At 56.2% G+C, this 22,864-nt stretch overlaps 1 protein-coding gene across 4 annotated transcripts in view; it reads right to left on the reverse strand.

Moving 5' to 3' along the window:
* The window catches only part of Kcnab2 (potassium voltage-gated channel subfamily A regulatory beta subunit 2), an 82,650-nt gene that overhangs the window by 50,925 nt on the left and 8,861 nt on the right, over positions 1-22,864 (reverse strand). For 2 of the 4 annotated variants that reach the window (XM_047517355.1, XM_047517322.1), the window contains exon 1: positions 7,213-7,449. The exons of 1 other annotated variant lie outside the window; for it this stretch is intronic. The gene's annotated coding sequence lies outside the window, so the exon portion shown is untranslated. Of the gene's footprint in view, positions 1-7,212; positions 7,452-22,864 lie in introns of those variants that run through there. One more of the 4 variants, XM_047517347.1, reaches the window with a different exon arrangement.

Consider the following 22,864-nt stretch of genomic DNA (forward strand, 5'->3'; position numbering starts at 1 on the left):
GCTCCACCTGAGCTGTGGCCTCACTCCCTCTGCCAGCCACGCTCCCTGGGGATCCTCCAGCCTGGCGGATGTTCCTCCTCAGGGATCCCCCACTCCTCTTCCTCTCGCCTGGCTCAGCCTCTGACCCCTGAGATCCACCACAGAGGTCCCCATGGACACCTTGTCTTACGTCACCAGCCTCGTCTTCCTGTGTTACTTTTCTCCCTCAAGCTTGTCCCTGCTGTGTGCTCACAGTTCACTCACTTGCCCGGTTTACCATCCCTCGCCCATCCAGGTGCCGGCTGGGGCAAAGCAGGGGCTTTGGTCTGTGGTGCTTCCATGGCCGACACTCAAGAGGAGTTTGCTGAATGAGTGAGTGAATGACCGTGACGCGGCCTGCTGAAGGCCATGAGAGCGTGCAGAAGGGGATCTCTGGGCTGGGAGGTCTGTGTTCCTGCAGGGGGCACGCCACGCCCATGTGTGGAGGATCAGGGCAGCCTCCTCTGGAGGGTGCAGTGCCAGCTCTGTCCAGCAGGGGTGCGCAGCGCAGCTGCAGGTGTAGGGATAATAGCTGCCACTTAGGAAGTTCTCTGGAGAGGCCACCTGTCCCACCCAACCCTTTGCCTGGGCTCCCAGAAGTGTTGACCTTAAGGTCAGGCTCCCTCTGAGTAGTGGCCAGCTCCCCAGTCCACAGCCACAGCGGGGTGCTGGACTCACTCTGAAGACTACTTCATAAGGAACGGCTTGTCCTGTCCATTTGAGGGTGGGGCATAGCACAGCCCACCCGCTTGGCCACCTCACGGGAAGGGAGTGGCTGATCAGATTCCCACACCTCTGCTTTGCATCCAGGATGCAGGATGCACAGCCAGCCAGTCTGCCCAGAGCCCACCTCGGGGCTCTGCAGCTGCCACCATCCAATCAGGAGCAACTGCACCCACCACGCAGCCAATCCCACAAAGCCAACTTCCTGGCAGGGATGCTGCGAATACCAGCTTGGCACAGTGGCTCCCACACCACCACAGAGGGAGGCAGGCAGAGCTAAGCTGGGTGTCCCTGGGTCCCCTCAACCCCTAGGGCTCAGGAGGACAGGCTTTGGAAACTATCTAACAATCCACCAGGCCAGGAGTGACAGAAGGGGGCTGGGTTCCAGATCCAGGCTAGGGGCTGAAGTCTGGGTTCTGCCCATCTCCGATGCTTCTACTTGGTCTCTGTGTGACCTTGAGCAGCTCTCCCTGATTTATATTTGGAGGAACCAAAGCTCGGAGTTTTACAAAGGTCTGCTCAAACTTTTTGCACAGAATCAAAGAGAAGCAGGATGTGAAAATGCTTTCAGCCCAGGAGGAAAGATGTTGAATGAACCCTGGGCTCCTACCCTGGGGACAGAAGGTCTAGTTCAAATGGAAAGAAAAGACCAAGACGGATTCCTAGAGGCCTCAGACTCTCATCTCGCTGTTCAGACTCCATGCGGGTTTGACTGCTCCTACCCTGTGCATAGTCAACTAGAGGAACAACAGGAGAGGGAGGAAGGTGGGGCTCCTCCTAAGGCATTTTCTTCCTTCTCTCCACCTTATTTCAAGAACTTCCAAACTTCAGAAAAGTTGAAAACAATCAGAATAGTAATAACACTCATGCACTCTTTGCCCTAAACACCAAGGGTTTACATTTTGCCTGCCTGCACGCACTCTCTCCTCCCTCTGCTTTGCCACGCTCCACATGCATGCGTGCGTGCGTGTGCGTGCGCGCACACACACACACACACACACACACACACACACTTTCTCAACCATTTGATAAACTGCCGTACCCAGAGCTTCATCTGTGAGTCTGGCACACTTCTGAGAACTTTGTCTTACACAACCACAACATCACGGTCATACTTAGGATAAGTAACTCACTATTGCCCGACGTATGACTTCTGTTCCGTTTCCCCAGTGATTCCGTCTTCTCTCAGACTTAAATAGTCCTGGTCCCATCAGGACTCCCCATGGCCCTGCTCCCTTCCAGCCTCTCCTAACCTGTAAGCAGCGCCCTTCCACGTGACAACCTTTTCATTTATACTTTTTGGGACACTGAGAGTTTTTGGAAGGTTCTGCCCACTTGTCTTGCTGTTTTTTGATTGGTCTCTTTGTTCCCCAATGAGTAGATTTAGCAACCCTTTTCAGTGTGGTTCGTCTCACGCATCCAAGCAGCAGGCATGTGATGAGTTTGCCCCGGGGGTGAGGCCAGGTGGGGTCACTCATCAGGGGCATTCCCAGGACGCGGTTCCTGCCTCCAGTAACCAGGAATTGACCAGGAGTCAGGGAGGGTGCTCTGAGGGTGTGTGGATGTCTGGGTTCTCTTTTCTCAACTGCTGCTTTTCTTGGAAGGTCAAATGTGTTGCCGGTTTGGGCCCTGAGTGCTGAGTTGGCAGGAGGACAGAAGGTCTAGTTCAAATGGAAAGAAAAGACCAAGACGGATTCCTAGAGGCCTCAGACTCTCATCTCGCTCTTCAGACTCCATGCAGGCTTGACTGAAGGCCCTGGATCCCTCCCCAGATATGTTGCTCTGGGTCCTGGGCCCCTGGGGGCAGGCCTGGGATTGGCTGTGAGACTCGGGGTTAGCAGTCTTCAGAGGAAGTTGGACCTGCCACGTGATTTAAGCAAGGATGAGAAACTTACATGCACAAGGAGGGAAGGCAGCAGACTGGACAGAAGGACAGCACAAAAGACCCAGGGTCAGAAGACCCAGGAGCCTCACCAGGATATGTGGGCATTCTTATTCTCTCTGAGCCTCAGTTTCCTCATCTGCAGAATAGGGGGTCTGTCCTACAGGACCCCAATTTCTCTAGTGGAAAAATGACTGCATTATTCTGGAGGCAAATGCCCCAGGTGTTAGGGCAGGGGTTGTGAGGGGCTCCCTCTCCATCCCTTAACCTGGGCGTTGGGATGGGGTCTGCAGCCTGGGGGAGGTGACAGGAACGACTTGCCTGAGATGGGAAGAATTCAGGGTGCCCAGGAGAGAGAGTGCAAGGGTGGGCAGAGTGAGCCAGGAAACCATGGGGAAGGTCAGACCCGAGTCCAGGAATCAAGGCAGAGATTCAGGATGGCACCAGATTACTTTCTGGTTTGACCTGGTTGGTGACTAAGCTGTTCTGGGTACTTGATGTCCTGGCTGGTGGTGCCGTATGGAGGAAGGTATAGGTTGAATCACTGACCCCAATCCCTCCCTTTTCCTGGGGTCCACGTTCTTTGCTGTGTGACACACTCACAGTTGGTGGGGTACACCCCCACCCCTGCCCTGGTGTGGCCCTGTGACTCACTTGGCCAACAGGAGAGCAGGGGACAGTTCACCAGCTTGCCTTTGCTGGAGACTTGTTTCTCATCCCTGACATTATCGTGGGACACACACGCCGCAGGACACCTGCCACGTGGCCTGGACTGGGTCCCTTGTGACGTGGAGCCAGTCCCCTGGTCCCCAAAGGTGTGGTGGACGAGTGCCCCTGTGAAGGGGTCACTCACGGAACAAGTCAGAGAGCTTCCCCTGATGCTCCAGGGAGCCAGTGCTGCTGAGAGGCCCTCGCAGGGTCATCCTGGCTAACATGACATTGGCCGTGGGAAAGCAGGGAACCTGCTTCGGGTGCTGGCGGGGGCCACAGATTGCCTCGCTGTGATAAGCTCTGGAGGACAAGAGAACGGAGGCTGGCTGGACCCTGCTTTGGCATGGGCTCTTTGATTTTTTAGATATTTTTTTAGTTGTCGATGGACACAATGCCTTTATTTATTTATCTTTATGTGGTGCTGGGGAGTGAATCCAGGGCCTCACACGCGCTAGGCAAGTGCTCTACCACTGAGCTTCAACCGCAGCCCCTTGGCATGGGATCTTGATTCAGGGTCAGGCCTCTGAGCGCTGGAGAGGGAAACTTTCTCAATCGAAATCCTGCCTGAGCTATCACACATTTCTGTCCTCTTCCAGGGTTCCATTTTCTTTGGGTGACCCAGGAGGACCACTCCAGGTGGTGGGGAAGGAGGCAGGGCGACCAGTGGGTCAGATCTGGGCTTTGGTGCTGGCCCTGGGCTTGAGTCCCAACTCAGCCGCCCGTTGGAGCTTGACTCTCTCAGCCTCCCCAGTGCAGCTTCTTCACACAGGAAAGGGGCTCAGTGTGCCACTGGGTCGGGACAGTGCACGGCGGGACCCAGGAGCTGGGACGGGCAGGCTCTGGCCAGGCCTGGGTGTGCCTCCGGAGTCTCGGCCACAGCTCCTTCCTAGACATGTGCGCCTTTCCTGAGGCTCAGGTGCCTCGCAGGCCCTGTCCTGCTCTCCGAAGGTCTTTCTTCTCGGGTTCTCGTGTTTGCTCTGACACCCGCCCTCCTGGCTGCCCTCTACTTCCTGTCAGGCCGCCTGCCCTCCCTTCTGCTTTCCCAGAGAAAGGCTCATCTTGTAAACGTGACACAGCCACACACAGGAATGACCACGCTGCTTATGGTGTCATGTGGCCCCTCTGGTCTTGGGCTCTGTAGCTGCCTCCCAGTTCTGAATCATCCCAGAAGCTCAAAGTCTCAAGACCAATCCCTAGGCCTCTGAGGACTTCAGAGCAATGACCGTGTGCACTATTGTTGCCATGTGGAAGACCCATAGCTAGGACCAGCCCTAGGACCAAGAAAAAGACCAGCCTTAGGACCAAGAGGGAGACGGCCCTGAGAGGGTGTGGACACCAGGAGGCCATCTTGGAGGTCGGCCAGGGCAGCACAGTGATGGGCCATTCCCCACACTGACCTCTGTCTTCACACTCCCTGTGAACCCCGAGGGCCTGTCTGCTCTGACAGGCAGAGAACCTTGTCTCTGCTGATGTGCGTCCTGGGGCCCAGAGCAGCTCCAGAGCGAGGTGACACTCAGTGAATGTGGACTCAGGGACCAAGAGGAGAAGGCGCATAACTTCAGGGCAGGCCACTGGCTGGCGTCTGGAAAGCCTCAGGGCCTGGCTAGGACTCCAGCTCCGGAGCTGAGCTGAGGTCCTCAGTGCACACGGTGCCTCTCAGGGGCTGGGAACCCGCCCTGCCAACCTCCCGAAGCGTCTGCTGTGCAGTCCCTTGGCTGAAGCCTGGAGGAACCACGGTGCTGACAGCGGGCCTCAGGGAGGGACAGGAAGAGGTGTAACCGCTGCAAACCACAAGTCACACGAAAGGGCGCTTGTGTGACACACCCTTCCTCTCTGGAGGCGTCAGGGCCCCTCTGACTGGAGCCAACTCCTCTCCCCTGAGCTGGAGCACCGGCTCTTGTTGGAGTGGGTGCGCTGGGGTCAGTTCTGCCCGTGGGCAACGAGCAGAGCCCGATGCCGTAAGGAGGCCTGAAGCCAGTGCCCACCTGCACCCAGACCTTGCCCAGACGCAGCCTGGAGCGGGGCGGCGAGTGGTGGAACTGTGACCAGGGGCCAAGGTCACATCCAGACCCCTTGTTTTTGTCACAGAAAACCCTCAAAACTCCTGGGCCCAAGCCAGGGGCCTGCTAATCTGACTCTGAACAACATGGATGTCACGTGATTCAGGCAACAGAAGAAGCATCCGGAGCCAACCACAGAGCTCAACGTCGAGACCACTGGATGGGCATCTGATAACACATCTCATCGATGCTTCGCCAAAAATGTTCGGAACGATCATAAACTAAACCTCCACCTGACCTTCTCGAAGCAACAACCGAATGCCGGTTTCCTGGTGACAGCCCACCAAGCAAGCCCGCACAGGCCCCGGGCTCGCCAGGTCCAGCCTGTTGCTGGGACAGTTCCCATTCACATCCAATCGATGCCACAGTAATTGGCGCCAACGTTCCCGACACAACGTTAGTTGAAATGCCTCTCGTTACACGGCAAAGGCCCCCAGGTCCTCGCCGTCTCCCAGGCCCTCGCCGCCTCCCAGGCCCGCAGCTGCGCCTCCTGGCGGGCCCTGTTGCTCGGCACCGGCTCATTGGCTGGGTCAGGGACAAAGGCCTCCGGGCTCGGGGTCCCTCCTTCCTCCCCGAGAGGGCACAGAGGCCTGGACCACAGCCAGCTCAGCACTCCTGTCCTGGAGGAAGGGCCGAACCACCTCGGCTGCCCGCTGCTGCCCCACATCTGCCCTGCCAGTACTTTTCTCAGAACCCAGAGCAGGTCCAGGATGTTGCCTGAGGGTCTGGTCCCCGTGCGTCAAGGTGCAGGCCTGGCTGTGGGAGGAAGGCCTTGCCTCCCAGCCATGGATCCTGGCTCCATCCTGCCTCCTGGCCACCACAGGTGGCAGTGTGTGGTGCCATGCAGGCATCACCTGGCACCTGGCAGGGGGACTGTAGCTCTGTGTGGCTGCGTGTGCTGCAGCAATTAGGGACGAGCTGCAGGATTCTCGCGCACAGGCCCTATTTGAGCTGGGAAGCAGCAGACGCTCTGCGTGCTCCAGACCCCCAAAAGCACACTCTTAGGGCTCACAGCCCCCCTCAGTCACCGCTCAGTACACACAGGTGGTACCGTGCCTCCCCTCGTGGATGGCGGGTGAGCAGCCTACTCCCCGCTTCTCCCCCAGACCCAAACCCACACCCCACACCCATATCCTGCTGGGGGAAGTGGAGGAGCGAGCAGGCGGGGAGGAGGAAGCCACGTTCACCGGAGATTCCTGCCCTCCTGCTTCTCCTCTGCCAGCGGCTGTGGGCAGAAGCACTGGCACTGGGGGCGCAGGCATCTTCAGGGTGGAACTGCAGTGGAGAAGGCCCTCGAGGGGTCCTCCACCCTCTACCCATCCCATGCTCACCCCAAAGGCAGAGGGGAGACGGGGACGGGCGGCCCATCTCGTCTGTGGTCAGGGGAGGCCCTTGCTCTTCCCTGGCCAGGGCTTCCTGGGACGGAAAAGATGGGCAGGCTGCTCCACGAGCCACTGGGGACTGCTCGGCAGTTCTCGCCCGTGGAGGGACGGGGTGGCCCAGGGTGAAAGCAGCAGCACGGAGAACCGTGTCACGGTCAGACACCTCCGCAGGGCAGTGCCGCTGTGCCTGCCCTCCCGAGCAGCTGCTGGGGTGTGCACCTGTGTCCGCCGTGGGTCCTGGTGGTCAGGCAGGAAGCCACAGAGGGCCACAGAGGGCCTGGGTGGGACAGGGTGTCTGTAGGGGCAGCTTTCATCCAGGCTGTGCCCCATCCTGTGGGGCTACGGGCATTGGCATGGACATGTGGGGGCACCCCAGCCTGGCTAGGGAGAACACAAGCCTACCCTGGGAGCACAGTCCCCGAAGCACCCTGGGTACCTGCTCCTGAACCGGAATGCCAGTCGAGACCATGTTCCATGTGTCTGTGGCGGAGGCGAAGTCACTCGTCTGCTGCACAGCAAACTGCCTGGGACCACAGGCCCAACAGGAAGTTGGTGCGGCCCATGCCAGGGCCCCACAGCACTGCCTCTGCACAGTGAAGGAGCCTGGTAAACCAGGGCCCATGGGGTGCCGGGGTGTGGCCTCTGGTTCCAGCATCCTGACTCAGACGGGAGGGCCCTGGACACCACCAACCTTCCTGGCAGTGTAGCCGCGCTGGGGTAGGAGGAGGAGGGGGCAGGGAGCACAGCCGGGCGGGAGAGGGGAGTGCCCTGTCCTGTCCCCACCTCCTGCCCACGATGGCAGACCTGCCCTGTCAGTCTGGGAGCCCCTTTCCCAGGGCAGGGAGGAAGGGGCAGCAAGCAGCTACCAGCAGCCCTGGGAAGGGGCGCTGCTACCATCTAAGCTGCAGGTGAGCACACTGAGAGTCCAGGGACTCAGGTGCATGGCTGGGATTTGAAACCAGGCCTGGCTGACCCTGAAGCTCTGCTCTGACCTATGAATGCCTAAGATGCTGGGCAGGGCCGCCTCTCCTCTCCCATCCCCTGCCCACATCAGGAGCAGCAGCTGCAGAGGACTATGTGGAGGGCGGATGGTCTAGGAGAACAGGTTGGGGCGTTTCTCACCCCCTAGTGGACATTCAGTAGAAAGCAGAGGTGTTGGGAGATGAGCAAGAGGAAGAGAAGGAAAAAGGAGGAAATCGGACAGAGAGGGAAACCCCAGAGGGAGAGTGGAGGAGGAGGTCCCAGGTTGAGTCCAGCCTCACTGTGACATGCACTTCACAGAACATCAGGGTCCACAAATACTAGATGACCTCCCAGGCCACTCCACCCATCAGTGGCAAGGCAGGCGCCAGAGCTAAGGCCCCCCTGCTCCAGACTGGGGCTCTGTACCCACAAACATCAAGCATCACTGCCCTGGAGCCCCCTGAACCTCTGACCCTGGACAGGTGACCCCAGATTGGTAGGAGTGGGGCCACTGTTATACTCTGGTCCCAGCACAGAACATGTCTGTGAAAACAGACTTGATCCATGGTTATCACAGACCATGGCTACAACTGTGGAGTCTCAGGGGCAGAAGGACAAAGTCCAGCTTTGCAGAGTGGACGCCTTAGGCTCAGCAACTGCTCTGCGGTTTCAGACACACGGAACAGCCCTGCACCTCAGCTGCATTCCTGGCCCTTAAAGGTGAATTGTGATTCTTCAGACACTTGCCAACTCTTTTTAATTAAAGTTAGTTTGAACCAGGAAGGCAGGTGACTGTCCAGTGCTGGGTGACAAAGTCAGAAATACCTAATTTAAAAGACACTGTCAACAGTAAGAAAGGTGCCGGGCATGGTGGCCCATGCATATAATCCCAGCAGTTTGGGAGGCTAAAGCAGGAGGATTGCAAGTTCAAGGTCAGCCTTAGCAACTTAACCAGGCTCTGAGGAACTTAGTGAGACCCTGTCTCAAAATAAAAAATAAAAAGAACTGGGGATGTAGCTTAGTGGTAAAATGCCCCTGGGTTAAATCCCTGGCACCAAAAATAAGTAAATATATAAATAAATGCATAAATAAAATAAATAAATAAAAAGAGCTGGGGATGTGGCTCAGTGGTTAAGTGCCCATGGATTCAATGCCTGGTACTGAAAAACAAAACAAAAACAAATAAACTAAACAGTAAGAAAGGAGAAGACACATAGAAATCCTATGTCAGAGAAGGGGTTAACATCCAGACTATGTGGAGAAGTCCTGAAGCTCAACACGAGAAAACGAAGAACTTGATTAGAAAATGGGCAAAGGACTAGAACAGACATTTCTCCCAAAGCCAATTTGCTAATCCGTAAGCACACGCACGAGAAGATGCTCAACGTCATGATCACTAGTGAACTGCAAAATCCAACCACAATGAGATACAGCCTCACTCCCACCAGGATGGCGACTCTCCAAAAAACTCAGAAAATCGAAAGTGTCGGCGAGGTGTGGAAAGGCCAGAATCCCTGTGCGCTGGCGACTGGAAAGAAAGATGGCGCAGCCGCCGTGGCAGAGTTCCTCAGGAACGCGAGCGCAGAACTGCCACGTGACCCCGCAATTCTACCTCTGCGCTCTAACCTGACGCTGCTGTACACCAGGTTCCTGGAAGTGTCATCCAGAAGAGCCCAACAAGACAATCTGAGTGTCCCTCAGTGATGGACAATCAGTGGGTAAGCTGGGTGTGGTATGTCCATCCAAAGGAATGTCACTCACCCTTCAAAGAGGCAGGGAACTGTGACACAGACCACCAGGTGGGGGGGCCTTGAGGGCATGAGCCCAGGAAGCCACTCCAGAGACAAACACTGAACGATGCCGCGGATAAGAGGTCCTTAGAGACACCAGTGGAACAGGTGGCCAGAGGTGGGGCGGGGAAGTGGGGAGGTGCTCTTACGTGGGACAGAGTTTCAGGTTTACAAGATGAAAAGAGATATGGAGATGGGAGGTGGGGATGTCTGCACGTCACCTGTGAATTTCACGCCACTCGGTGGTCCCTTAAAACTGCTGAAGTGTTAGGTTTATGATACATCTTTTATGATGTGCCTTTTACCACAGTAAAAACAATTGGAAAATAAGAGGAAATACTTCGTTTAGTCAACAGGCAGCTCTCCCTCTACACTCATGGAGACATATATTTAAGCGAGATAACAAACCTGGCAGATACGTTTGCTGGCAGGCCCAGCTGACCCCTATGACCTATTTTCCAGATTATTTCCCAGCTGGGGTGACCTGGGACACAGGGTGGATGGGGCTTCTGGAAAGTTCTATGTTCCTGGTGCATGGAGACAGTCTCTCCTGGCAAGTTCCTCTTATGGACAAGGCTGTGCACCAACTTCTGCTTCCACTTCCAGCAGGGGGGCGGGCATCTCTGTTGGACTGGGACCACATACGTGCCACCTCATGGATCAACCTTGGGTGCTGCAGTGTCCTGCCCCATCAAGTCAACCACAGAATAAGGTCATGTGCCAGGCTGGTCTTGGGATCATCAGAAATCTCCTGCTAAGTGGGGACGGCCCAGCAGTTCTGGCTTCTAGGTATTTCTACGTAAGGAGCAGGTCCTGAATAAATCCACTGTGGAGTAACTCACATTCCTCTGGGCCAGCACTATGAAGGGGCCACGTCCCCCAACAGTTCTAAGAGAACTTGGTTCCCCAGGACAGACTCGAGCATGTGAGGCAGGGGCCTGGGCACAGGGCTCCAGAGAATGCGCGTTCCTCGGCTAGGTCCCCGAGCTGGCGGGTCTCGATGCCTCCAGCCTCGCAAACCGTAAGCAGACCGTTCCACTGGGGACAACTGGGACGGTGACAAGGTCCTTGGGTGTTGATGTGAGATGGGCCTCCCACTTCTGCTCAGTGGGGACGAGTAACAATCAGGTGCCTCTGCGGTGCAGCAGGCCTTCGTGGGTCTGAGGACACCTGGCCTGTTCCTCCTGCTCCACAGCCGGACACCGTTCTTAAGGGTCTTCCTTTCATTCTCCCGTCTGAGTTGCTCCTTAAGCTAACGCGGTTCTCTTTGGCCGATGCCTCAGACCACACTTCAAGGATGTGGCTGTCACACCCAAGCCTTAGGAAACCTTGCAGGCTGGCTCGGTGACAGTGCCCACTGCATGTGGAAGCAGAGGAGGGGTCAGTTAGTTAGCCAGTGGCTGGGAAGCAGGAATCCAGTGCTCCAGTGAGAGTCCAGAGCCCCAGTGACTCAGCCGGCATTCAGTGGCCTCTCTGTTGAACATCAACCCGAGGCCACCCTCTTCCAAGGGTGTTTTTGTTTGTCCACATCCTTCCTAAAACGACGGAGGCGCGAGGACCCAGGCTCATTGTCAGGTCGGTGCTGAGTGGAGGGAGGAGGCCTCGGTCCCTGCTCTGGGCCGGGACCAGCAAACTCCTGTGGCCCAAAGGCCAAACCCAGTCTGTTGCCTGTGGAGACACAGCCCCTGAGCTGAGAGACGTTTCTACATTTTAAAGTGGGTAGAAGAAAACCAAAAGGTACTATTTCATGATTTATAAACATGAAATCCAAATCTCAGTGTCCACAGACGACGCCTTGTTGGCAAACAGCCAGGCTTGCTTGTCTTAGCGGCAGCCATGACCAAACACCAGGGATGGGGTGGCGCCGACACACTTCTCACGGCTCTGGAGGCTGGAAACGCAAGGTCAAGATGGAGGTACTGTCCGCTCTGTCCCTGACCAGGGCCCTCTCCCTGCTTGCCGAGGGCCCCAAGGCTGAGAGCAGCTCTGGCCTCCCATGTGGGGTCCACCCTCCTGACCCCAGGAATCTGAATCACCTCCCAAAGCCCCGTCCCTCAGGGTCATCCATGGGGAGTTGGGGCTTCACCCAGGGCTGGGGGCCGGGACATTCAGCACGGAGCCCCGCCTTGCACGGTCCCTGGCTGCTGGCCTCTCACGCCACGATGGCACAGCTGGGTTCAGATGCCCCTTGGCTGACGATGGGGTTGCAAAGCGTCCCACGTGGAAAAGGCTCCCAGGACTCCAATGAGCCCATCGTGACGCTGAAGAACAGAATCCTATGGCGAGCACCCGCGGGCGGGCAGTTTGAAGGTGCCCCTAGGCTTCGAGTCCAAGACGAGAAGTACCTGGTCTTCTGTAGGGAAGACCTCGGATCCTGGTCAGGATGGGCCTCCATCCTCAGCCTGCTGCCAGGTGGCCGCTTCCCTGCTTCACACCCCCTTCCCAGGACACGCCCCTCCTCTCCTGTACCCCAGGCCCCAGGTCCCGGCCCCACGTACCGTCCTTGCTTCCTGGGTCCGACTCCAGGACTTCCCCGTCTGTGTGGTGTTTTGTGACCCAGGATGACCCGTCGCAAGCCCCTGGCCCTGTCCCGTGTGTCCTGCTGGTTACCGGTGTCTTGTTGGTCCTGTGTTGTTGACTTTCCAGCCAGCTCCGGGATTCTGCTGAGTTTTTCTTTGACGGGATCATAACCTCCTCCGCTGGGGATTTGACACACTAATCCACTCTAATAACCGATACCCAGAAGGCAGACCCATTTCGGCGGCAGTGTGATTGGTAGCATTTAGTCTGTCCCCATTCAATCCTGGCCCTGGGGGAGGAAGGCAAATGTAGAAGACCCATTGGACACTGGGTAGCCTCTGCCTGGGGCGGGGGAATCCCATGGCAGAGCTTGGGGGAGTTACTGTTGGTGTGTGCTCAGCAGTGACATCGCTGCTGTGTCCTACTGCCCCCAATGGAGCAGCGTTGGGTGTGAGTGGCCCCCAAAGCCTTCATGGAAATGTAGATCTTCAGTTTAAAAAACTCCTTGTGTCATTCTGTGGGCGACACGTGCCCAGTGGCACGTTAAGTGACGTTTTCAAATGCTCGAGGTGGGCCAAGTAGAAAGGCCAAAGCTAATTTTGTGCCTGGCTCTGCAGTCTGTGGAAAGGACCCCCTCCCTTGAGAGCACTGCCGTCCCAGAGGGGCAGACGCGTTGCCATGGCCCGAGGTTTGAAATAGCTCATCATGATTCATGGAAGCCAAGGGACAGCTGGGGCAACGTCAGTGCACCCCAGGGAGAAGGACCCCCCAGGAGCAAGTTTCTCTCCTGCCCAGTCCAGCCGAGTCTGGCCTGCTCCCCACTGCCAGACTGGTGGGGAACGGAACTGCGCGGGTGGCCCAGCAGGTGGTCCAGAGGACCCTGCCCGGTCCATGTGGCTGTGGGAGGACCCTCCCCTGAGAGCTGAGCGTCTGCAGGCAGCGGGTGAGCACTCCTGGCTGAAATGCATGCGTTTCCCTGTTGGGTGGGGCTTTAAGCTCATCATGTGACTAAATATTCTGGCCAGCACATGTTCTATACATAAGAGAAACCAAATTATTGCAGAATCATTTTTTTTTTAAATGATGCCTCTAAAGTCCCAAATCAGGGGCTGGGGAGATAGCTCAGTTGGTAGAGTGCTTGCCTTGTAAGCACAAGGCCCTGGGTTCGATCCCCAGCACCCAAAAAAAAAAAAAAAAAATAAAGTCCCAAATCAATATCAGCAAACTAAAACAACACCAATCCCAAACCCATCATTAGTCGCCCTTGTTCCTGGACAGATGCTTCCCTAGGATCTTAAGCATATCATAAGAACCAGAGAACATTTTAGGCTTCACGGCTGGTCTGTCCCTATTGCAATTACTCAACTGTGGGGTGCAAAAGCAGCCACATATAAATGAAAGAATGTGGCTGTGTTCCAATAAAACTTTATTTACAAAAATGAGAGTGGGGCCAGATTTGGCTCTCAGGTATAATTTACACACCTCTGATCACATTTTTAAAAAAAGCTGACATCCGTCCTAATGAAATGAAGACCCAAGTGCAAATCCTCACAATGCCCACGGCACTTGCTGCTCGGTTCCTCATGGATTTGGGACCCCACCTGTGCCTAGCCGCAGCCCCGTCCTCCAGCGGGGCATTCTGAGTGATGGAGGGCAAGCTTCCTGGCCAGGTGGCCCCCATGTTCCCTGCTGGCCAAGAGAGGTCCTGGAGCTCGTTCCTCATCCCCTGGGTGCCCTGAGCATCCTTGTTGCTGGCTTTTGCTTGCTTGCGATTCTGGTTCATCTTCAGATTGTGGGCCTGATTAATCTCTTCCGGAGTAAACACTGTAAAGCCGTCTTGCCAGCCGCTCTCCATGATGCTGCTCGTCAGCAGAGAGGCAGAGCTGAGGACAGCTGCTGCGTGGCCCAGGCTGCTGCCTCTAAAGCAGCACTATTTTTGGAGACTCCTGTGCCTCATTTGTTTCTGTTTGGAGTTGCTCACACAGACTGTGTGTTCCCTTTCTCTCTCCTGTGCTGATTAAACGAAGGCAGCATTTTAAACGCCCCCTGGTTACTTCATCAGGAGTGCTGATGAGCACCTGGAGAGCTTGCTTAGCCTCTGCTCCAGCCCTAGCTCTGTGTGAAACTGGCCTGCATGCTGCAGGACAGGGAGGTGGCCTCGCTCTGCTGGGGGCGCGATGGGTCCAGGCCTGGGAAAAAGGCTGGGCCTTCCCAGCCCCGGCCCACGCTGAAGAGAGACTGAGTGGCTGGGGTCCAGGGCCTCCAGGAAGGGCCCTCCCAGAGTGGAGTGCCATGGTGGAGGAGCTGAAGGACAGCCCCTGACACAGCCTGGCGGTGGCACTGTGCAGGGATCAGGCCTTGGGTATGCACTGTGCCCTCAAGTCTTGCCCCCAATCCTGCAAGGCTGTTGTCATCATCAGCCACAGAGGACAACTGTGGCAGTGGAGGCCTGGAGAGGTACAGTGAGCCTGCCGTGGTCGCCTGGTGAGTGGCAGTTCTGGGGGTCCATCCTCTGAACTGTCCTGTGCCATCACTAGCGGAGAAGTCAAGGGACAGACAAAGGAGCAGTCCTCGTGAGGAGACGAGTGCAATCTGGCCATGAGCAGGCAGCCTGGGCAGATGGAGGAGGTGGAGGAGACGGGGGACTGGCGAATCCGAGATGCTGGGGCCTCACAGATGGCTGGTGGTCCATGCAGGGCTAGAGAAGACAGGAGTACAGGATGGCCAGTACTCCTGGTTCCCATAGCTGGTGGTGGCTGTCTGCAGCCCGAGGCGCTTGTTGGACAACTTCAGGCGGGTAGGCTGCTGGTGTCCTCTGGAGTCCTCTTCAGCCCCTGTGCTACAGGGCCTGTGCAGCTCCTTCTGGCTGGATGCTCTTCCTTGAGGTCTTTACTCAACTGTCACCTCTCCAGAGAGGCCACCCTGGAGAGCTTTGTCCATTCTGACATTGTGTGTTTCCTGCCAAACTCATACCTCAGTCTGTGAAGGATGCTCATGTCCTTCACCAGATGGTGAGCCCCAGAGGATGGTGCCAGAGTCTGTCCCATTTCCTGCTGAGCCTCTTGTGCCCAGGACAGGGCCTGACAGCTTGTCAGTGCCCAAGTGCCTTTGCTGAAGGCACAGGTGTGCCAGGCTGCTGTGGACAAGCAGCTTTTGGCTGACAGATAACTGACTCCAGCGAGGCCGAAGCCCAGCAGAGCGGAGGAAGTGGAGCCGAGGGAGGTCGTGTTCTGACTGCCCCTCCTGGGGAGACCGCGGGCATCCTGCAGGACCTCCAAGGGTTTCTTGGCAAGCTGTGGCCGCACAGGCCCCTGGGTTCTCAGGCTAAGACTCAACTCGACAGTCTCTGCCAGGTCTACAGTTTCCCCTCCCAAGATGATGCTGGTGCAGAAAGCACACGTGGAGCCGGGCACCTTGTGGCATGTGCACGGGCGTATGTTCACACGTACACACAGGCAGACACACTCTACCACCACCATCTCCACCATCTCCACCTCCATCCCCATCACCTGCACCTCTACACTAATGTCACCCCCTCCACCCCCATCACCTCACCTCATCACCTCCAGCTCCACATCTACCACCTCCAGGTCCATCACCACCGTCTCCATCTTCTCCATCTCCACCATCTCCACCACTAGCCTGCCTCTTCCACCTCCACCTCCTCCACCTCATCACCTCACCTCATCACCTCCAGCTCCACATCTACCATCTCCATGTCCACTTCCATCACTACCATCTCCATCTCCACCATCTCTACCACTACCCTGCCTCTTCTACCTCCACCACCTGTACCTGCACCACCTCACCTCATCACCTCCACCTCCTCCGCCATCCCAAGACCAGCTCCTCTTCCTCCAAGCACTCTGACTTTCAGCCTTCTGCTCTCGGTCCCCAGATGGACCTCCAGGGCAACTCTTCAGCCCCTCGGGTGATGGTTCTTTCTCCACACCCAAGGGTCCCTGGCTGTGAGTTTGGCCCACCGACCTCCCTGCATTCCAGGTGTTGGCTTAGTCCACAGGGATGCCTGAACGCTTCCTTCTTTTCTCACCCCCTGCTTGCCTTTGCAGCTCCTGCCTGGACTATGGCTGTGCACCTGTCACCAGAGTTTGTCTAGTGTGCAGGAGCCCTGCACTCCAGCTCCAGCTCTGACAAACAAACAAGCAAACAAACAAAAAAAAGGTCTACTTCTCAACAGACCTCTCTTGTGCCTTTCTCTAAGGCCCCTAATGGCTACCCAGTGCCTTTGGCATCAAGCTCCTGAGTCCCTTAAAGCTGGTCCTGAGGTCCCGTCTTCCTCCCTTGCTCTCTGTCCCCTCACTGCCCCTCCTGCACACCTACCTGCCTCTTTCTCTGAAGACCTGGCCTTGGACACACCTGGCCTTGGGCATACCTGCCTGCCTCTTCTTCTGTACACCTGGCCCTGGACACACCTGCATACCAGTCCTCCCTCTTGCTCCCACACCTGTGGGAACACCTGCCCTTGCTTCTGCTGCTCTCTGGGAAGTGACTGTGTCTTCCAGCCCAGAGTCTGCTGCAGTGGCCATGCCCCAGGTCTGGATGGGTCACCCCACTCTACTTATAGTGGTCCCTGGGGTGGGCATCAGCAGAAAGGAGCTTTCCATTTCTAACACCTCATCCATCTGCATGTTCTGGAAGACATGTCCAAAGACAGGCAGCCCTGAGAAGCAAAGGGCTAGGAAATGTCCTCTGCCCGACTGCAAGTCAACACTCTTAATGAGCCACCTGCATTTCTCCTAGACTCCCACGGTGATTTCTGGAGAACACTCTCCATGGCTCTTGGGTTTAGATCTTGGGCACTAGAATGCTAGCTTAGTCCCTGGGCACTGGATTCACAGTGAAACCTTTCCCTGCCTGGCCAACTAGGGGTGTATGAGCTGACCTGCTCACCTTGGGCTGTTCCATCTCTGGTAAGCACCTGTTCCCCAGCTTGCCCTTGACCTGCACCTGACCTTTGACCACCTGTGGGGTAAGGGAACTGGGGATGACTGGAGGTGATTAGCAGGTGGCCTACAACCGAATTCCTGGAAAATGAGCTCATGGTTTGTGGGACTCCCCAGGCAGGGGTTGTCCGAGCATACTCAGTGCACCCTGGGTCTCGCTGAGACAGGTTTCCAGGTAACCTTTTAAGGATGATGAGTAATGCTGGGTTTTCCCTCTATTGCAGAAACTGCAAATTTCATTTCAAAATATTGATTTAAGTGTAGCCAGGCATGGTGGCACATACCTGTAATCCCAATGGCTCAGGAGACTGAGGCAGAAGGATTGCAAGTTCAAAGCCAGCCTTGGCAACTTAACAAGACCTTGTCTCAAAAGAAAAAGGGCTAGGGGTCTGGTTCAGTGGTTAAGCATCCCTGGGTTAAATCCCTGGTTAAAAAAAAAAAAAAAAGTGCAAATGACTAAAAGGAAAACATAAACTAAGAAACAGGATTGGTAGTGTGCACCTATGACCCAAATCACAAGAGGAAAGGCCAGTGAACGAAGTGTGAGAAATACTTGCCAGAGGCAGATGGAGACAGAGTGATGGAGAAAGAGGACCAGAGACAGAGAGAGAGAGGGAGGGAGAGCAGTGGGATGCCAGAGAAGGCATGTTCTCCCTCAGCCCTCGTGTCCCCGTTCCCAGCAACCCCAGGAGAAGGCGTTTGGCTGCACAGCAGAACCATAGGGCAGAAGGCGGATTCCAGGGCACACTGCTATTCTTTTTTCCTTAAAACTAAATTTCTATCCCTTTTTGTGACAGTGTGCTGGAGTTCCTCCATTATAGGAAGTTGACCAAGAGAATCAAGGGAGAGGCCAGAACCCAGGCATGACGGCGTGTTCTGGACCAGCCCTGCCTAGGAGTCTGGCCAGGGCAGGGGTTTCCCAGGCTGGGGCTGTGTCTGATCACAGATGGGCATCTGCACACACACATGGACACGTGTAGGCGTGTGTGTGTGTGCACAAACACAGGTCCACTCTACTCACCAGCCAAGCCGGATGCCTGCTCACCTACCAGGGATGCACGCCCAGAACTTCACCCCAGGCCAGGCACCACCTCTGTGCTTCCTGCCTATGGAAGGGGCTGAATCTCAAGGTGTAGTGGGCCCTGGGCAGCCACCTGCTACTCTGAAAAGCAGATGCTCCAAAGGGCGGGTGAAGATCAAGGGCCAGGACCCCACAGTTGCACAAGGCCATCTGGGTGACCCTGGATCATCTCAAGAGACATGAACATCTAGGCAGGGTCCATTCCAAACATGAATGCAGAGAGCATGCCCATAGCTGGCTAGGGTGGAGCACACCAAGGACGCTCTGGCTTTGTGCCCCCAGGGTGTGCCTGGTGTCTTGCCATCACAGCTCTCCTGTGGCTCCTCTCGGAAGATCCGGGCAGGGCTGCCCAGGGCCTCCTCTGGGGCCCAGGCCACAGTAACAGTGGTAGACACCTTCCCCAGGTGGCCCAAGGCCTGCCTTTCCTGCAGAATAGGCTGCCAGGGGCAGCCCCTCCGCCTGGCTGGGGGTTAGATGAGTGAACCCTGGGGGCTGGTGGGCAGGAACAGGCCTTAGGGCAGTGAGTGCCGCAGGCCTGCCACTTCCTCTGCACGTGTCTTGCCGTTAGTTCTGAGGACACCAAGAGCAGTTCTCAGTCCCTCTGGGGTTGGGGACAGCGGGTCTCATCCTGCAAGGTTCTCAGAGAGGATAAGTAGAAGGTCCAGAGTGTCCTGTCCTTGGGAGCAGGTGAGCCACTAGCAGGGTGAGGGGACATAGTGCAAGGGGACTTGGTGCATTGTCTTTCTGGTGAAATCCAAGTCCTGCCCTTCACACAAGATAGGAATCATGTGCAGGGCGGATGGACACCTCCAGAAATCCCTTGCCACTGGTGACACAGTGGGGCTCCCTAGGGAGGCAGCACCCACATCCCCCACTTGCCAGCTCCCTCGGCAGGGGCGTGCAAACCCAGAAGACTCTGGGTGGCACCGGTAGCCTTACTGGATGGCGGGGACCCTGCTGCCCCTACAGTACCTCCTGCCCACTCTGTGGTGGCGCCTACCTGGCTGCAGCATCAGACAGAGCCTCCGTGTGTCGCCAGATAATCAATGAGGGAGGGGAGGACGTGGGGGCTGGGGGTCCCGAGGACACGCTGCGCCCCCTGCAGGGGCAGAGCAGCACGGTGCACGGGCAATGATGCAGAGCCTGGTTCTGCTCCATGCTTCTGGCGCACCCACCGTAAAGGGGATGAAGAAAATGCTGAGCCTCCTCTCCTGGACAGATTGAGATCCTAAGTGAGCCAAGCAGGAAAAACCCAGCTGGGGGTGGGGAGGAAACAAAAGCCCTTCCCAGGGAGGGCTGTGTCCCAGAACCTGACTCAGCAGGGACGGGAGGGAGGGGACGTCCATCCCCTGCAGACCAAGGGAGGGAGAATAGATGGAGCCATTGCCAGCTGCTGCCTTGGCTTCCTGGGCAGACGGGGTGGGTCTTAACTGCTCGCACCCTGGGGTGGGGCAGGAGGGAGAAGCTGGCTTCTGGGTATTTCTCAGATGGGCAATTTTGGAAGGAGGGTCACTTTACATGGATGGCCACGCTGGCCTTCTCTTTGTGACCAAAGTACCCTGGATTCAACTCCTAGTGCTTAGCCCCAGTTCCAGGCCCCGTGGCTGACTTTATATGGGTTGTGATCCGATGTGACCCTGCTTGATGCCCACATCCTGCCTTTCTACCCTCGCCCCTTGGCTAGTGACACTTGGTGTCCAATCCCTGTTGAGGGGGAAGAGTCATCAGACTAGAAAGAGAGCCATAGAAGCTTCTGGAGGGAATGTGGGGTGGGGGTGGAAATCAGTAGCAGAAACCTGCTGAAGTGGGTTGAAATGTGTCCTTGGACATGGCAAAGCCCTGGTGCCTGTGAAGGTGACCGTATCTGGCAAAAGGGCTTTGGTATATTTTTAAGATAAGAATCCTGTGATGAGATCATCCTGCTCTATGGTGGCCCCATGTCCAATGACAAGTGTCCTTACAAGAGGTGGTGATAGATAGAATGTGTGTGACAATGGAGGTTGAGCCCGAGATGGACAAGGGGCACCAAGGGTTATGGTAGCCTCCAGAAACAGAGGACCTGCAGGAGATTCCCCAAGGTTCCAGAAGGTCCCTGCCCTGCCCACATCTTGATGTTGGAAGACTGTCCTCCTGAACTGTGAGAGAGTGAATTTGGCTGTTCTGAGCCTGGTCATTTGTGGTACCAGGAAACTGTCCAGAGGGCATGCATTCCAAGCCCCCCAGAGGATGCCTGGAAACCTGGATAGAACTGAACCTTGTGCAAACCACGCTTTCTCCTATACTCCTGCCTAGAATAGGGTTTAATTCACAAACTGGGCACAGGAAGAGATTAACCACAATAATAAGATAAAACAATTACAACAATGTACTGTACTAGGAGTCACTTAAGCTTATGAATTGTTTATTTCTGGCCACTTTCATTTAATATTTTCAGACCAAGTCTGCAACCTCGGGAAGGGTAACAGGGAACTGCTGTGTACCCCCCTCGCCTTTACAGCCCTCTTGCCCTAGCAGGATGGAGGGAAGCAGGGAAGACACCTTCTATGAGGGAAGCCACTCTCTATGGGGCTCTGCTACCAGCCTGGGCGGGAAGGGGACTCTGGAGAAGTTGCTGCAGCTCCTAGTTGCCTCGGTATTTGTGCCCCAAGCATGGGGCTCCTCCCTGCTCTCCAGGGGACGGTAAGAATAAATAACAAAAGGGTTTCAAAGAGGATTACTGGCCTGTCACCACGTGACACGAAGAAGCATGAAAGATTAATATGGTGCCCATGCAGCACACCAGCAGTTTGAAAGCCAGCTTTACCTCACCACGTCCATTAAAGCCTCTGCTGAGTAAAAAGATCCGCAGAAGCAAACCATCAGGCCTGCACCTTCACAATCACACAACTAAGGAAAGTGCGCTTTTAAATGCTGGTGAGGCCGCAGCAAGGCGACTCCAGGGAGGGGTGGGTTCTGGCCCACACAGAACCCCACTTGCCCCACCAGGTCAAGAGAGGAAGTAAGGTGAGATGCTCAGGAATGTTCATGAAGCCTGTTTGGAAGAGTGAAAAGATGAAAAAGTGTTTAGTACGTGTTGGAGAAGCAGCTCCTCCTAAGGCCTCCCTGTTGGGGAAGGTCCTTGGGCTACAATGTAGTGGGGGCGGGGGGGCACCAGGTGTTTCTAGTGGCTGACAGGTAAGGGGGAGGGGCCCTTTCTTGTGGAACATCTGTATGTACAAAAGCCAGTAAAGAAAGATGGGGTGGGGGCTTAGGGGCATCCCACAGGAGGGCTTGCTGCCAACAGCCAGAGCAAGTAGGGCCAGGTCAGGCCAGGCTGCACCTTCTGCTTCCTGGTGACCCTGGCCCTGAAGCAAGGTCAAGAGTGAACACCTGCCTCATCAATGGGGTGGTCTAGGACTTGGTATCTAGGATTGGCACAAGAGTCCACCATGGTCCCATTCTAGCTCTGTCCATTGCTAGCTGCGGAACCTCAGGTTTGTTCTTGCTTGTAAAGCAGAGAGAGTGGGTATGTGCCTCGAGGTAGCTGGAGATTAAGTGGAAAGAAACGTAAGATACGAAGCGGGGTGCCTTATGGAGAGCTAGCCCACAACAAGGGCCCACTGCCAGTGCAAGTGGTGACGGAGAGCGATCAATATTGCCGCCTGGCCCTGAGCACCTCCCAGAGTCAGATGACGGCTGACTCCACTTCCTGCAGCAAGGGCAAGGGCTGCCAGTGGTCCAGCCCCTCCATCCACGCCTGGAGGCCTGGACTTAGGCTCTCAGGACCTCGGCCTTCTTTGCCTGCTCCTGGGAACCCTGGATCTGGACCCCCTGAGAAGGTTTCTGCAGTTCAAAGGAATTAACTGCATATAATTAAGGGCCTCAGTGGTACAATCAAGAGTAGTGTCCTCCTTTCTGGATGGGCAGCACCCAGGGCTAAGGCTGCTGAGTGGAAAGGCTGAGGGGCCAAGAGAAGAAGCTCATCTGTCCAGATGCAGGAGGCAGGCAGCCTATGGCCCTCAGAGGAGGATCCAGCTACAGGACCGCTGCTGCTCTGCATGCAGGCCCCACACCTGGCTTTGGCTCACCCTCAACCCAAGGCACCTCCTAACTCCTGCCATGTCTGGCTGGGTGCCCGGCCCCAGAGGCTGGGGCTACTGCTGCCCTCCCCTGGCACTGCCGGGTGTTCAGGCCCTGGGTGGGGAGGTACCTTGTGGAGGGTCCCTCAGTGGTGTGGTCAACCTCAGGCAGGCCAGGACCCTCCAGTCCTTCTGAAGGTTCTGAAGGCTCCTCCCTGGCCCTAGGGAGCCTGTGCTTGGTCCCCAGGCTTCATGAGGTGGCAGATGCATTACAAGTCAGCTTCTTGGGGTAGAGCAAACACAGAGGAGGCCAGAGGGCAGGGCCAGTCTGTGGCTGGCCTTGTTCCCTGAACAGACTCAGTAGGAACTGTGTGTTCAGCTCTCTGCAGCTTGGAGCCCCCGACATCAACACAAGGGCAAGGAGGGCTGCGGCTATAGCTCAGGGGTGGAATGCTTGCCTAGCAGGCACAAGGCCCTGGGTTCAGTTCCAGCACCCCAAAATATAGCTCAGTGGAAGAGCAATTGACTAGCATGCGTCAGGCCCTGGGTTTGATACTTGACGCCACAAAATCAACCAACCAACCTACCATTTAACCAACTAACCAACCAATCACACGTGGGCACCGGGAGGGGTCCTAGGAGGTAAGTGCACTGGCCCAAAGGGCCTGGGCACTTTTAAGTCTGTGGGCTCAGCCTGGGTCCAGTGAGTGTT

Source organism: Sciurus carolinensis, chromosome 1, assembly GCF_902686445.1.
Source record: "Sciurus carolinensis chromosome 1, mSciCar1.2, whole genome shotgun sequence".
NCBI classification, from domain to species: Eukaryota; Metazoa; Chordata; class Mammalia; order Rodentia; family Sciuridae; genus Sciurus; species Sciurus carolinensis.